The sequence below is a fragment of the Ictidomys tridecemlineatus genome, chromosome 1 (assembly GCF_052094955.1).
Source record: "Ictidomys tridecemlineatus isolate mIctTri1 chromosome 1, mIctTri1.hap1, whole genome shotgun sequence".
In the NCBI taxonomy this organism is placed as follows: Eukaryota; Metazoa; Chordata; class Mammalia; order Rodentia; family Sciuridae; genus Ictidomys; species Ictidomys tridecemlineatus.
The window spans coordinates 165,270,184-165,286,520 of NC_135477.1; the positions used below are offsets into that span (position 1 = coordinate 165,270,184).

General features: G+C 41.0%; 1 long non-coding RNA gene across 1 annotated transcript; it reads left to right on the forward strand.

Moving 5' to 3' along the window:
* Nucleotides 1-3,404: 3,404 nt before the first annotated feature.
* LOC120885538 (uncharacterized) lies at nucleotides 3,405-16,050 on the forward strand. The gene is made up of 3 exons (XR_013425666.1): nucleotides 3,405-3,507; nucleotides 3,988-4,157; nucleotides 15,645-16,050. It is a non-coding gene; the product is annotated as an uncharacterized LOC120885538 (long non-coding RNA).
* Nucleotides 16,051-16,337: the final 287 nt, after the last annotated feature.

A 16,337-nucleotide genomic window follows, 5' to 3' on the forward strand; every position in this document is an offset into this window, starting at 1 on the left:
TCTACATCCACATACCTTTTCTTATATAACATAGGCACAAGTTCCCCCAGCTAAAGACCACCTCTCCCAGCTATCCTTGAGTCAGTGGTGACTTGTGGTCATTCTGGACAATGAAATTGTGGATGAAAATACACCTTCTCAGTAGTGATCCTCAGGGGAGCTGTTCTCCCTCTCCCTTCTCAGCCTGCTGCCTGGGTTACTGGTGTTGGTGGAAAGCCACACCATGCCCTTCAGAAGCCACATCTCCAGGATGACAGGACAACAGATTAATAAGGCTCCTTGGATAGTCTTCCAGGAGAGAGATGTCCTATCAGCTTTGGCCTGCCCACATTTGGACAACTAACAGAAAAACACATGTTATTTTGTTGTTGTTGTTGTTGTTTGTTTTTTTAAGCCACTGTTGAGTTAGAACTTACATGCATCTTGAATTAGTCTACTAACAGAGCCAAAGACAATACCAAAGACGAAGTTTAGTATACAAAAAAAGTACTCAGAATTTATGCCATTGGCTTAGCCTTTGGTACAGAGATGGAGAAGATGAAAACATTGTGCTTTTATCTTGTTTCACAGGTGATAATCTCAGAAGACAGATCAGCTACCTGAGTGACAGCAGTTTGATATTGAAACAATATCATCATCCCAAACATAGTTTCCCTTTTCTCTCTGGTGTAATGCTAATCTGCCAGGTAAGCCAGTTTTTATCCATCTTAGCATCCCACCTTTTATGATAAGCATACCTCAAGAATTTATATCAGCTCAGTGGGGTGGCATACACCTGTAATCCAAGCAGCTCTCGAGGCTGAAGCAGGAGGATCACAAGTTCAAAGACGGCCTCAGTAAGGCGAAGCACTAAGCAACTCAGTGACACCCGGATCTCTAAATAAAATACAAAATAGGGCTGCGGATGTGACTCACTGTTAGAGTGCCCCTGAATTCAATTCCCAGTACCCCCCCCACCAAACAAAAAGAATTTATTACATATGTTTTACTGAAACGTGAAGCATACCACCGTGTGGTGTCTCAGCTGGGATTCCTTTGAAATTAGACCTTCATCCATTTCACTCAGTTGACAAACAATTGTTCAATTGTGCCCCAAAAGGAGAATCTCCTTAATATCTTATTTATGTAAATCCTTCTGAAGGCTCACTCTCTTTCTCTCTTTCATACACACACACACACACACACACAACACACACAAACACACAATACAGTGATCATCATATTAAGATATCTGCATGTGAAATAAAGCATGTCTTATGTTTATTAGTTTTTAATCCTAATCTTTTAAACCAAAGTCTTCAAACTAGGGCCCATGAGCCAAATAGGGTCCTTCTGATGGCTTTCTTTTATTTTTTTAAATAAAATTTTATTGGAACACAGCCACCCCATCTGTGTAGATATTAACTGTCTACAGCTACTGTTGTGCTACATTGCAGAGTTGGGCAGTTGCCACAGAGACTATGTAGCCACAGAGGAAACAAAACTACTATATGGCTCTATGCCAAAAAATAATTTAATACTCTATGATGTATACCCGTATTTCCCAATCCTTTGTTCCAAGAATTATTTTTTTCCCAAAGAGTCTTCCCCTGGTCCCCCTTAATCACCCTGCTCTGGAAAGTCCTAATAACACAGATAAACTATACATATGTTCGTGTGTTGTGCGTGCATCTGTGATTTATTGATAAAAATAGTAAGATCTTCATTCCCTAAAGACCAATTTTTGCACCACTAGAAGCCATATTATTCCTGTTGAGAATGCAATTTCCAGACCAGGATTTTCCAGACCAGGGTTTCCAATTTTGGCACTACTGATATTTTGGGCCAGTGATTCTTTGTCCTCCGCCTGTAGGATGTTAGCAGCATCCTGGCCTCTACCCACTCAAGGCAAATAGCTCTCCTTTGCACAATCTGTGACAACCAAAAATGTCTCCAGACCATGCTTAATGTCCCATGATGGGGGTGGGGCCAGGGGAGACCAGATTGTCCCCAGCTGAGAGCGATTTACTCTATGCAATATCATAAAGCAATGTGTTTAACCTGCATCATGATGTCATAATCTTAATATATTTTTCTTTACAACATTTATCATTAACCAGAAGCATTTTAGCTCTTTTTATTGCAAGTACTTACAGGAGTCACAAGTCACATTTTCAAATACTTAATTCTAAATTTTTCTCCAAAATTGACATTATGATCATTGGTCAGGAGCTCACTGAATCCCTTGCCCCTCTTCAATCATCTTTGACATTTTCCATTTTAGCAGTGTTTTTCAAAAACCTAGTCAGGGATTCAGGGAATCTTATTTAATGATTTTCTCAGTGTGTTTCTTCCATGCCAGGAAAATTGAACTAGTCAAGAGTCATTCTTACTATCCTTTTTCATAAATTAAGTTTCCATTCTCCATTAACAAAGACCACTCTACCATTGGATTTACAAGAATTATTTCCATTGTCAGGAAACCAAAGGTAAAAATGTGGATGGAATTGGCTATCTTTGTCATTAAGCACATGCAATCATTTCCTAGGTATTTTTTTTTCCAGTAAAGAAAAATAACCAGTGTTGCACTGACACTCAATGTCATCACAATCATGTGGGATTATAGTAAAAACAAAATGGTAGATGAGACCCACATGCGATTCTGAGAATAATAAGGACAAAATCAAGCAATTTCAATACTTTTCTTCTGTGTTGTCAGGACGGAAGACAAACAAGTCCTAAGAGAAAGATGTGCTTAACTGGCTTTCTTGATAGAATCCTGTGTTGTTATCAAGGAACCATCTTTAAGATGCCCCTAACTCTATTGCATTTCAGTGGAACTTGCCTTGCATTTTGCTGGAACTCAGTTTTACAAGGTAATAACCCAAAGGAAAAATAAAACAAGCTTTCTGTTTTGCTTGAAGTGGGAACAAAGGCAAACATAAGTGATTTGAGAACCGATCGAAAGTCATTGCCAAATCTGAAAGGTGGTGCTGTGAGCTACTTGAATCAGTCTTGTCCTTCCACACAGTTTTTAAATCCATCAGACAAAGCCTATGGTTAAGATCATAACGTTGACCACATAATCAAAATTCTGTGAATTAGGCTATTTTTCTTATGTTGTCATCAGCATTGAACAATGGAAAATCTAAATGCCTACATTAAAATCCATCATTACTTTACTTTGTGATTTTTGAATAAATCATAAAACCTTTGCTCCAGCTTCCTGAAGCCAGAAAGAGATGCTTTATCAACTGCATTGTTTAGGCATGTTTGAATGACCAAAATTACAGTGCAAATTTCTGCTTGTGCAATGGTTATATTGTTAGGTGGTTTGAGCTTCTGTGTATTCCTTTTACAGCAATCGTCTCCCACCTTAAGTAATGGCTCTGATAACTTTCTTTCCTGCCTTTTTTTCCCCTCATAGAACATTGTCCCTGTGTAGGAAGAATAATATGAACTCTGCACTCAGAACCCAAATACCTGGATTTGTTATTCAAGTTCCACTCACCAGCCTTGCGATTTTGAGTAAGCTTCTTCCCTTTGCTGTAGTTAATCTTTTGGTCCCCAATACGCTGGAATATTATTGGATCATATAATGGAAAAGCTCATGAAATGGCATCAGGCATAGCTAGATACAGAGGTTTGCATAATAATATTAGAACTTTGTCAATTCCCTCATCATGATTCTACCTTTCCTCTGATAGGCTCTATATGTGGTAGAAATGAGAAGCTAGAGGTTTACATTCTTCCTGGTTCAATCTTGGCAGAAGAAGTAATATCCCATTTCACTATTACCAGCCTAAGTCCTACATTGAAGCTTCATTTCCTGCAGGTACCCTTCCCTAAATAGTTACTGTAGTCAAGACAATGGGTTGATTTAGTTGTACCTAAATTACTGCCATCCCTAGGGCTTCAGAAGTCATTAAGACTCCATAAAATAAGATGGAGAGATAGAAGGATTCTATTCCTTTATTTACCAATACTTTTCCCATCCCCTGACTGCAGGCATAACCTGGGACACCAGCCTTCTCACCAGTGCCTGGATCTGATCTTGTAGCAGGAACCTCAATCTCAGAATTTCCAGACCCATCACTTCACACATTTCCCTAGGGCTGCGGCTGTTCTTAGAAACTCATCAAAGTCGGAATCATTTGGGCATGAGAATTCATCCATAAGTAAGTAAATTCATAACCCTCTACAGTAGTAAATTACCACCCAATTGTTCTATATCCTCATTTTCATCTATCATTGCTGCAAACTATCATGCCATAGAAATTGTAGGTGTCATCAAAACTCTCAGCCCCACTAACTGGGGGCCAGAAGAACATTCTTTGGGGACTACTGTTTAATGCCAAGACACGTTCATCCATGTAGCTTCCACCTTACCAGGTAGTTCTGTCACTGAACCTCTTCCTAAAGCTATGGGGACATCTCTACCCAGCAGGGGTCTTGCCTTGGGCTTAATTCCAGGCATTTGCTACTGTGTCTGTGCTAGGCCCACAATGGGACTTCAGAGGACTTTGGGACTGTTACCACTGCTCTGTATCTCTGTCTCCTCTCCTGAAAGAAAAAGATAAAACAGAATGTGCATTCTCTTTCTGGACTGTTACATAAACTATAGAGTTATATAAGCAAACTGTAGAGTGCTGATATTATGTTGGAAAAGTCTTTAGGGTCAGGAGATGGGTGAGTGTCATCATGGATTTCTAGAGAAAAAGCAATCCTTGAGATTGTTGTTCCATCACCAGGCAAATGGTGCAGGTTGTCCAAAGGACTTCCTCATGTTTCTGATCATAACCTACAAGCTACCAGAAAGTCTGCCTGACCTTCCACTTAGCCTGTTCCCCTCCCCAGCCAGGGTTCGCCCCCACCACATTACAGCACCACTGTCTCTACTGCAACCCTTCATCTGACATCTCACCTGGGCGTGTGCCCAGGAGGGAGATGCAGGCAGGTTCTCTGTGTTCTGCATCACCAGAAGGTGAGGCAGGGCCATCTGCTCAAGCACAAGGATATCTTGTTTCCATTGTGAGGCATAGGATGAATCATTGGCCAAAAAAACCAAATTTTACTTCACTGGATTAAAAAAAAAATGCACAGAAATTTTTACAGTACCAGGAAGTTATTTGGGGTATCACTTTAGAAAGTAATGGTGTTTAAAAACTTATTGAACTTTTGCTGGGCAAGATAACACAAGCCTGTAATCCCAGCAACTCAGGAGGCTGAGGCAGGAGAATTGCAAGTCAGGCCAGCCTCAGCAATTTAGAGAGGCCCTAAGCAATTTAGCAAGAAGCTATATAGTACAATATTCACAGGAACTCTTGGAGATTTCATGGCATAAAAGAGAAAATGAAAGGGTTGGGGATAGAGTTCAGTGGTTGGGGATAGAGTTCAGTGGTAAAACACCCCTGGGTAAATTCCCAGTTGAAAAAACAAACAAAAAAAAAACTTATTGAACTTTTGAACCATGAGTGTTTAACTTATGTGGTTCAAAAGTAACTTTTATATTATACATGGAAAGTTCTCACTTTCATTGTCTGACATGCACACATTTTAGTTGCTACTGCCATAATCCAAACAGCATAGTTTATCTTTCAGTCCTCATATCAAAGTATAATAATTATAGATGCTAAATAGGGTACAAACTTTATTGCTAGCTCTTCAGTCTATCAATCACTGCATAAATAACAGATGTGCTTCATGATCGGTGAGCAATAGTATCACTTCTTCCAAAGGTTATAGGTTACTGGTCACTGCATATCTGTAACTGAGCTTACTGTGCATTGGTCATTTACAGACAGCAAAGCCCGTAGTTGTGTCGGCTTCTCATCTTCTGGTGATAAACCCAACTGACATTTTGTAAAGGCCGATCATCAAAACAGGGTAACAGCCAACAAAGATAAAAACACAATGAAGAAACAAAAACTAGTAGAGATGGAGGTGAAATTTGAGTCGGATGTAAAGGAGCTAAAAATAGAAATAACTGACCATAGGAACATTGGCTAACCACCATTCAACAGAATCTCAATATGCAACTAGGGGCTGGGGATGAAGCTCCGTGGTAGAGTGTTTGCCCAGCATGGACAAGGCCCTGGCTTCAATTCTCATCCTGCAAAACTAAAAAAATTAAAATAATAGTAATAAATGTGCTACCAAAGTAACAATGTGAAAGTAAAATTTTGACATTTTTGAGAAAAGTTTAGCAAAAAGGATGAAGATATTTCTAAGAAAGTGATGCCTATAAAAATGCACAGGAACTCTTAGCAATTTCAATGGCATAAAAGAGAAAATGAACAAATGTTAAAAGGTAATCAAAACTTAGGAAAATAATTCACAAAGACATAGGAAACATGTTTGCTGTATATGGTAAATCACATAGCAAGAAGAAGATGAGCATTCTTCAGACTACTCTCATTAAAAATTTAAAAGAAATGAAGCCCATTAATTCTCAATATTTACAATACTGATCACAGTATATCAAATAAATATTAGTTTTATTATGTTTAATTTTTGTATATTTATTCCTAATAGCAAGACACATGCACTTCCCTTCTGAAGGGAGGCATTAAGATGACAAATGTCACAAAGGAAGTATGTATTCATATAATATCTACTGGCTATAAAATAGGATTTGGGGAGTAGTGAGAAACAAAGAAGAATCACATGTGGTTGTCACCTTAAGAACGTCAAGGTCTCCTTTTAAATAGAGATTTTTATGTAAAGTCAGTCTTTTGTATATAAGGATAATTCACATCATGAATGCCCCACCCCCACTTTTTTTGGGGGGGAAGGGGGAGGTCTACCAGGGATTGAACCTAGAGGTACTTAACAACTAAGCGAGTATTTTTTATTTTGATATAGGGTCTCACTAAGTTGCTTACAGCATTTCTACGTTGCTGAGGCTGACTTTGATCTTGTGATCCTCTGCCTCAGCATCCTAAGACCCATAAGTGCTCCTTTAAAATGAACCCTCAAAATAGGGACCACATTTTTATACTAAATGTATGATGAAAAATATTTGGCCAGGTGCACATCTCAAAAAATGAAACTTAAAAATTAAAACCATGTTTAATTATTTATTTTTTTTTAGAGCGAGAGAGAGAATTTATATATATATATATATATATATATATATATTAGTTTTCGGCGGACACAACATCTTTGTTTGTATGTGGTGCTGAGGATTGAACCCGGGCCACATGCATGCCAGGCGAGCGCGTTACTGCTTGAGCCACATCCCCAGCCCCCAGGCTTATTTTTCATTAGTCAGCATTTAATTTAAAATGCCAACAATGTCCTGATTTATTATTTGTTGGCTTAATTTTGCTTTAATTTTTGTGGTGGCAAGATATACCACACTTGCTTTGAGTTGGAGTCTTAAACACAATTACACAATAAATAGAAGTTCATTGGATTAGACAAAGGGGAGTGAAGGGAAGGGAGAGGGGGAGGGAATAGGAAAGACAATAGAATGAAACAGACATAACTTTCCTTTGCACATATGTACATGACCAGCATAACTGAACATCATGTGCCATCACAAGAATTGGATCCTAATTGGAATGGGTTGAATTCCCTGTATATATATAATGTGTCCAAATATACTCTACTGTCACAAAAATTTAAAAAGAACAAATAAAAAATAATAAATAAGTAATTTTTTTGTAGAAGTGTTTGATAGGTCATCTTTTTTTCTTTATGGCTTTCTCTTCTGATATTCAAGTCTTTCTTTCTTGAAGCTTCTATGTGTTATGATACTGATTTCCCCTTCCTTTATTGGTCTAATTCTGCCAGTTTTTCATTATTCACAAGGTTAGTTCATGCAACACCACTTTCATAGACATCATGAAGTTTCACAGTTTGCAAACTGACAGTGGAGGGGTTTTACATTGTTTTAGGATGTACCTCTAGACTCTGACAATCAACAGAAAATCACCAAACGGAGTTGGGTATTACAGTCTGCATCGGAGTCAGCAAAGTACAGCCCATGGAGCAAATCTGACCCACTGCCTAATTTGTGATTAAAGTTTTATTGACACACAGCCATGCCTATTTTTTGAACATATTATCATCCATGATTCCGTTTGTACCATAACCGCAGAGTTAAGCACTAGTGACAGAGACCTGACCCAACAAATCCAGAAGGTTTATTGTTTGACTTTTTCCAGAAGGTGTCTGCCAACCTCTGATCTGGACTGATGCTAAAGCTAAATAAGAGAGGCTTCATGGACCTTGATCCTACAGGAATCAATCCAACAGTCAAGGTCTGGGGGCATGATTTTGTTTCCATATCAGCACCTATTGGTAGAAAAAATAATGTGGTAAACAGTCAACGAAGGAGGATCGCTCACTCTTAAATCCAAATTTCATTAGATTTGAATGAATGATACAAAATGGTAGATTGATTGGGAGGAGAAAGAGCTCTAAATGGCTACTGAAGGAAATGGGAAACTCCTTGGGAGAGGTAAAACCTGGCTGCAGGGCTTCCAAGGACATGTAGGATTAAGGGTCTCCATGTTCTCTGAAAAAGGCCAATGTGGGCTGCCATTCATCGTAGGCATGAGCAAATAACAATCAATCACTTTGCGGAGACAACAAAGTATTGTCAGTAGAAGCGATGGATAAAGGCTGAGCCAGAGTGAAATATCCCTGACTCCTGTGAGGTTGAAGTTGGCAGGAATTCTATTAAGAAGACCACAGGAGCCATTGATGGTCACAAGAATATGTAACCAAAGCACCTGCCAAATGCCCCCTCCAGGTTTTAATGCCATCTCAAAGACCCGGTGGTGTTCAGTAAGGCTAGTTCCTCCTCTACCAGTGGTAGAATTGGAAGGAAATTCCCCCTTTATGGTATTAGCTGATCATCAAAGTTTGTCCTGAGAACAATCCTCCCCTTCAGGACCCAAAGGAACAAGGGCTGTGCCCCTCGTGGTGGAATTTCAGCCAAGGGAGCCTGACACATCCCTCGGGTCAACAGAAGCTTCACTGTCGTGGGATTAGTTGGCCTCTCTCTTCTGATTTATGCATGAAGTTGCTGCCGGTCTCTTTCAAATTAAGACCTCCTTGAAAAGTACAATTGGATCGCCAGCTCTCAGAAGCAAAGCAGAGGTGTTCAGCCCAGAAGTCTGATCTCAGCAAGGTCTCCTTTTAATGACCAGCCCTCTGTGCCTACTTGCTCTCCCAGGAGGCCACAGAGTGATTAGCCAGGTGGGTGGCCCCACAGGCTCTGGGGAGGGATCCCAGCCCTCAGATCTGTCTTGGAGTCTGGCAGCTGGGAGAAGGGCCCAAACAGAAGCGCAGCAGTTGCCTGTCAGGGGCAGCAGCGGAGCTGCCGAGGCCCGCGGTGCCTCTGGGTTCTGCGCCAGGCTTCAGATGGTGCTGCCAGCACATCTTGTGAGCCCACCCCAGTGGGTGGCAGGGACGGAGGCAGCTTCCCTGGCTCCAGTCTCTGCTCTCAGGCCACTTCAGGACTTTAAACTGCTTGGGGAGTGACAGCTGTCGGTGCAGGTGCCCTGGGGAATTGTGGGGGTGGGAGAGGTTTGGGGACTAATTACACAGTATGTTCCCTGCTGCTCTAGATTTTTTTTTTCCTTAGCAAACTAATCACAGACAATAATTTTAAGAGGCTATGACTGCTCCAAGATTGCTTTCTTCCAAAAACTAAACGTCATGTTGTTGAGAAGGAGCTGTATATCATTTCCAATATACACTGGACTTGGACCTCTGGCCCTTTTCATCTGCCAAAGAACACATGAACAGTGGGTCAGTGGTCCCAAATTTCAAGGCCGAGATGTAGCCAATCTCCTTCTGACCACCAGTTTCTGTGAATTCGTCCGGTGCAGGCTTTCTTACCACACCTAATATCATCTCTGTTCATCTAAAATTTCTCTATAAGCAGGGCCTGACTTGCTTGTCTTTATGCCTCCTCTCACCTAGCACCATGATATATTCATAGAGCCTACTGTGTGATATTCCCCAAGTTACTTCACCACTCTGATCCTCAGTTTTATCTACTACTATAAAATGAAGCCATTAAAATGAATGGCCTCTAAAGTATCATCCAACACATTGTATAGAACAAAACACTGCCCAAGTAGGCTCTTACTGTCCATGTTAATGTAGGTGCATTAACATATTCTGAGACTATTTTTCTTTTTGGAAAATAGTTTGGATGTTGACTATTCTCCAAAGACTCATGTGTTAAGGGCTTGATCTCAGGTTGGTGCTTTTGGTGGAATCTTTAGGGCGTGGGGCCTAATGGGAGATCCTGTTGTTGTGGGATTTGGGGCTTATCCTCACAGATGATTGTGGAGATCCTGGCCCTTTCTGCTCCCTTTTTTGATCACTGGACCTGAGGGGACCAGTTTGCTCTACAACGTGCACCTCTCCAGCACATCCACCAGAGGCACAAAGCAATGGGTCTAGAATCGCGGACCGGAACCTCTAAAACTATAAACTAAAACAAACCTTTTCTCTTTATAAGTTAAATATCCTAGGGATTTTGTTATAGTGACAGAAAGCTGATTAACAGCCTTTCTTATAGGCTATACGGGTATTAAATATTTTTATTATGTAATTTCCAAGGACTACTTCCCTTGTCATATACATGTAATAACTCTGTACTGTAAGATCTATTATTTGTGTCATAACCCAGATGAGAAAATAGGCTCAAAAAAGTGAAATAATTTATCTAACTTCACTCAGTTAGGAGACAAGACTAATTGACATTAGAATCTAAGCAGGTTCTGTTGCCTTTCCTGATTTTGCAGAGGTGAGTGCTTTGTAAGTCAGCATCAGAACAGTCCTTGAATTTTCAACTCTTTCCTTTCCCAGGAACAAACCTCATGATGTTTATTTTGTTGTTATTATTGTTGTTTGTTTGTTTTGTTTTGTTTAAGGTGCTGGGGATTGAACCCAGGACTGTGTGGATACAAGGCAAGCACTCTACCAACTCAGTTATACCCCCAGCCATTTCTCTTTTGTACTGGGGATTGAACTCAGGAGCACTCAACCACTAAACCACATCGCCAGCCCTATTTTGAATTTTATTTAGAGACAGAGTCCCGCTGAGTTGCTTAGCATCTCACTTTTGTTGAGGGTGGCTTTGAACTTGGCATCCTCCTGTCTCAGCCTTCTGAGCTTCTGGGATTCTAGGTATGTGCCTGGCCTCCATGATGTTTTGAAAGGCATTTTAAAGTCCTCTCTCTGGTCTGACCTTGACTTAACCTTCAAGTGGCAAGCTCAGTATGCATGAATTATACACACATTTTTTAAAAAAATGGACCCAGAACTTGCTTTGCTTGTGTTCAGTTTATATCTAAAATCCTTCACATGTGAGCTCACCTGGTCAGAACTGATTTCCTTCTTTATAATCCCAACTTAACTCTCACGTTCCTAGGGAAACTTCTCTCCTTGTCATTTCCTTCACTGTCCCCAAACTTTAATCCAGTAAGCCTCATATAATGGCAGTTGGGCAGAGGGAGATAGTGCCAGGTGTGTCCTGGATGGGACCGAGGCGTGGCAGGAAGGGTGTGCTCAGACACTGGCACGCTCCCTAAGAAAAGAAGAGAGCTCTGCATCCCTATTCCCCTTAGCTGCCATCAGAATTGGGACAAGGGGTAACGTGAAGAGCAAGGTAAGCTGGAGTAGATTTGGACACTGTGAACGTCAAAGTGAGGAATGCTGACCTCGTCCTGCAACCCAGCTCTATTCTAAGACTTCAAATCACCCTCACCTGCTGCTCTTGTGCAGAGTGACAGTTCCAGTCCTCCTGGATCCAAGAAATTCACACAAAGTAGGAGAAACCATGCTACAGGATTGAGGAGAATGGGACGAGGAGACACAGCGACCCGGGGATGTACTGAGGAAGATTGTTCTGGTGGTGAAGTGGACGAAGGATGGGAGGAAACAGGGTAAGGGTGGGGGGGGGTCATCCTCAAAGATAAGGATTTCAACATGCTGCCCTCCACGTTGATCATGACCTGACCTTGGCAGCCGGAATGCTGGGGAGTCACCTCTGGCTTATGCTTCCTCCTCGTTATCAATAACCTATACTCTGTGTTAAAAATCATCCCGGGTCTTGAACATCAAGACGCTCTTTCGTCTAAGCCAATGAATCTCTGGGATTCCAGTGGTACATATTTTTTCAATGTAATAACATTCATCTCCCAAAAAAGCACTCTTTCATCTTTCCGTTATTCTTCTCATAAGCTGTAGGATTGGCAAGACAAACATAGTCCTCTCCACTTCAGAGTTGAGGAAACGGTACTGCAACAAGCATGTTCTAAGGGCTGATTCTGGAATAGTACTGAGGTCTCCTGATGCCAGGCTAGGATTTTTTTTAAAACTGGCAACCAAGGGACAAAGGCTATTTCTTTTTGATTAAAAATAAAGACCAGGTGCCAGTCTCTCGATATAGTGAGAGTGCTCCAACACTGCCCTGTATATGACAAAATATACAGAAATGGGAAGGAGTGCCTTAAATGTGCCTTCTCTATGCCAGGGGGAGCCTGGAATGGGCTGAAGGACCCCCCAATCACCCACCCACTCACAGCTTTGCAAGCATCATAACCTGCGTGGATCAAGCTGGCTCTAGACTTTCCTCAAATGGCACATGGTGATAGATAGAATGAGGCACTGATGGGGGCCTGTGTGCAGCCCTCTGAGCTTACCAAAGGTTTGGAACATCTTGGATCTTTAGGGTGTCCCCAATGCAGGAGATGGGAATGGGAGCCCCAATGGGGACAAAGAGGAAGATGAGGGGCATCTATTCAGCTTTCCTCTCTTTTTCCACTAGATGACATCGTCTCGTCCTAGAGAAGGCTATGGGTGGTTAATCATTCCACTGCCTAATGTTGTATGTTACATTGGAATCCTCGGAGCATCTTACATTTTTTTGCAGTTATTGGTCCATATGTAAAATTGGCATATGAGATCCACAGGATAGCTGTTTATGGAAGTGTCAAGGACAAGAGTTATAGAAAGGAAACTTGCATGCATGCTTATCATGCACGAAGCCCTGAGCTCAAGCCCCAGCACAGAGAAGGGAAGAAAGAAGGAAGGGAGGGAGGAAGGATGGGAGCTTGGTAAGAAGCAGCCTCTCTGAATGAAGGGCAGAAATCAAGACATCCCAGAGTAGCCTTCTTTAAAAATCCAAAATTTTTGACTCTAAAATTAGGGTAGCAAAAAGATGAGCCTCAAACATCTCATAGTACTAGAAATTCAAAGTGTCCTCCAAAAGATGTCTTAAGTGAGATAAATAATGTGCGATTGGGTTATGATCCCAGGCATAAAATAAGTATTCGTGAGTCTATACTGAATAGGTTTAGTGAAGAAGTAAATAAATGGAGGGGGAGAGGTCAATTCTTATATGGAATAATTACAAATCACACAAGTAGCTACTTCCTCCTAAAGGAGGTGAGCATGGAGTCCTGCTCACCCTGGACTGTGGGCTGTTGCTGGTGACTCACTTCCATGGAACAGAGCAGGGACAGGGAAGCTAGCCACTTTGAGATGGAGAAACCTAACACACACTGCCTCAGACAAGTAATGCCGATTTCCCATCAGTCACGTTCTGCAGCCGAGTCCCCGCTGAAATATGGTAATGAGAGCATTTTCCCTGCGCTGTTCTTTCCATAAACCCACAACCTCAGTCTAGTCGTGAGGAAAACAGGAGACAAGCCAGCTGGAGGGACAATCTACAGAATAGCTGTCATATCACAGCAGACAAGGGAAATCAGAAACCATCCTGGACCAAAGGAGAAGGGGAGATGGGACAATGGAGGGCACTGTGGTACCCTGGACGGGTCCTGGAACAGAGAAGGGACACCAGGGTGAAAACATGAGACAGCAAGAAAGTCTTGAGTTCTGTTAATAGCTAATGACATTTCTTGGTTTTGACAAATGCCCCATACTGACATTCAAATAATAAAGGGAAAAGTGGGCGAGGGGTCTATATGGGAATTCCTTGTCCTATCTTTGCAGTTTTTCTGGATGTTGAAAATTATTCCAAAATGAAAGTTCATTTTAAAAAGCCTAAACAGAAGAGTTGCGCTAATCCTCAGTAGGTATGTCATGGTGCCAAATATCTACCCCGTAAGGCTTTGGATTACAATAGCATGTGTGCCCTCTGAGAAGCAAAATGTAAATTCTAAAACAAACTAAAAAAGAAGCCAAAATGAACCCATTTAGGATTATTGACCATGGCTTGAGACCACTGGCTTGCTCCAGTGCACTGGAATAAATTGCAAACTGTGATGTAGAAACTTGGAAGATACTTGGATAACTTAGATTCCAACCTCAAGTTCATTTTTATACAAAACTGGTTCCAGATACAGTTTATTAAAAAGATGGAGCTAGTTTGTTAGTCTTATAATCCTATTACACACACACACACACACACACACACACACACACACACACCAAAAAAATCTCATTGAGGGGGTCTATTTTTTAATGGCTTAGTTTTGTCTTTTGTCAAGGGCCTAGTCAGCCATGCCACACAGCCCACAAAATCTATTAGTTATCATTACTTCATCCAAGGTCTTAGATTTTGTGTTTGTTTGTTCTTTGCTCCCCCACCCCCACCCCCTTTTTTTAACCAGGGAAGAATACTCTGTGCTTGTGTGTAGACTTATTTGTGAGAACAAAGGTACCTCAGGACAGAGGACTCGTGAGATAGCACAGGCACACCACCACCCACAGGAAAGGGTCCCTTTCCCTCCCTGCTGCCTGCGGCATTTCTAAGCTACATTTAGACACATTCATGCCCAGAACAGAGTTGCCTCCCTCAGCTGCTTAGGACCGTAAAAGAACAGAGGAAAGAAAACAGAATCCGAAATGTCAATGGGAACCATTGCTTCCTCAAAGAGCAATCAATGCATCCATGGAAAATGAGACAGACAACTAATTCCTAAAACCCAACCATTTATCGACTCATGGGCTATCACTGTGACAGTGAAGCCACAAGGTTCAGAAAGGTGGATTCATTTGAATATCATGACAACACTAATAAGTGAAGGACCTCAAATCACTTGGAACTTATTTCAGTTATTCCAGAGCCCTCAGTTTAAAATAATAATAATAATATTACTGGGGCTGGGGATGTGGCTGAGTGGTAGAGCACTTGCCTCGAATGCATGGGGCACTGGGTTCGATCCTCAGCACCACATAAATAAATAAAATAAAGATATTGTGTCCATCTACAACTAAAATTTTTTTTAAAAAATAATATTACTGATTATAGCATTGTTTCCATCTTTGCGCATAAAACTGAGCTACTTGGGGATACTTAGATTTTTCCTTTGGAAGTGAAATCTCTGGAATAAAAGCTGTGAGTATTTGAGTTCATCTTAGTAAATTTCTTTCTGTGACAGATGCATCAACCGATAATCATTTTAGGGTCCCATGCTTACCAAAGTCTCCCCAGCATGGAGTCTTGTTATTTATGGCACCCATTGTCGGCCACAGAATTGCCTTCATTTGCATTTCTTGATTATATGTGCAGCTACACTGGACTTGTTATTCATGGGTCCTGGCTTCTCTGTCATCATGCTCCTATTTTATCTTTACCTAGTTTTTGGTAAAGCCTTTTTTTATTTTCTTAGTGTCACTCAGGGAGTCATTTATTTTCCAAGACTTATTGAATGTCTCTCCTCCATCAGGTATTTTGCCAGATGCTGGGCTCATATTGGTGAACAAAACAGTTTCAATCATGCCTCGTGGAATTTACAATCCAGGAGAGATAACAGACCCTGAGCAAATAATGAGGAGTGAAGCGAGAGGAGCAGGCGGCTTTAATGGCGTATCACGAGAAGGACCTACTGAAATGTGGAAGTTCAAGACAGATTTCCCCGAGGAAGAGACTGCGATCAAAGAGATGAATAAAACGCAGCTAGATAAAGGGAGAAGACTGGTAATGACACATACAACAGCACTGAGATAAGAGGAACGACATTTATTGGTTTTAACGGTTTTGGGGGGTTCATTTTTCTTGATAGATATCTCAGAACTCTCTATATTAAGGGCATTCATCTTTAATGTCATTTGTTATAAACATCATTTGTCCTTTCCTTTAAGCTCTAATCTATGATGTCTTTACTCAGAAATTCTTTTGCTTTCATACAAATTATAATAAATGGTTCTTTATTTCTTTTTCATGAGAACTTTAACAGACTCTATAACTTGTTTGTATTTGACACGAAACCTAGTATTTTCTAGCTCATACATGTGCGACTCGTCCTTTTTTCAATTGAATCTTCTTCTACCTTTGAAACCCTTTCCCCACCCCTCTTACTCATCACCGCCATCATCCGTAGAGTGTCTTTTAGCTCCTGCTGTATGACAAATTAACCAAA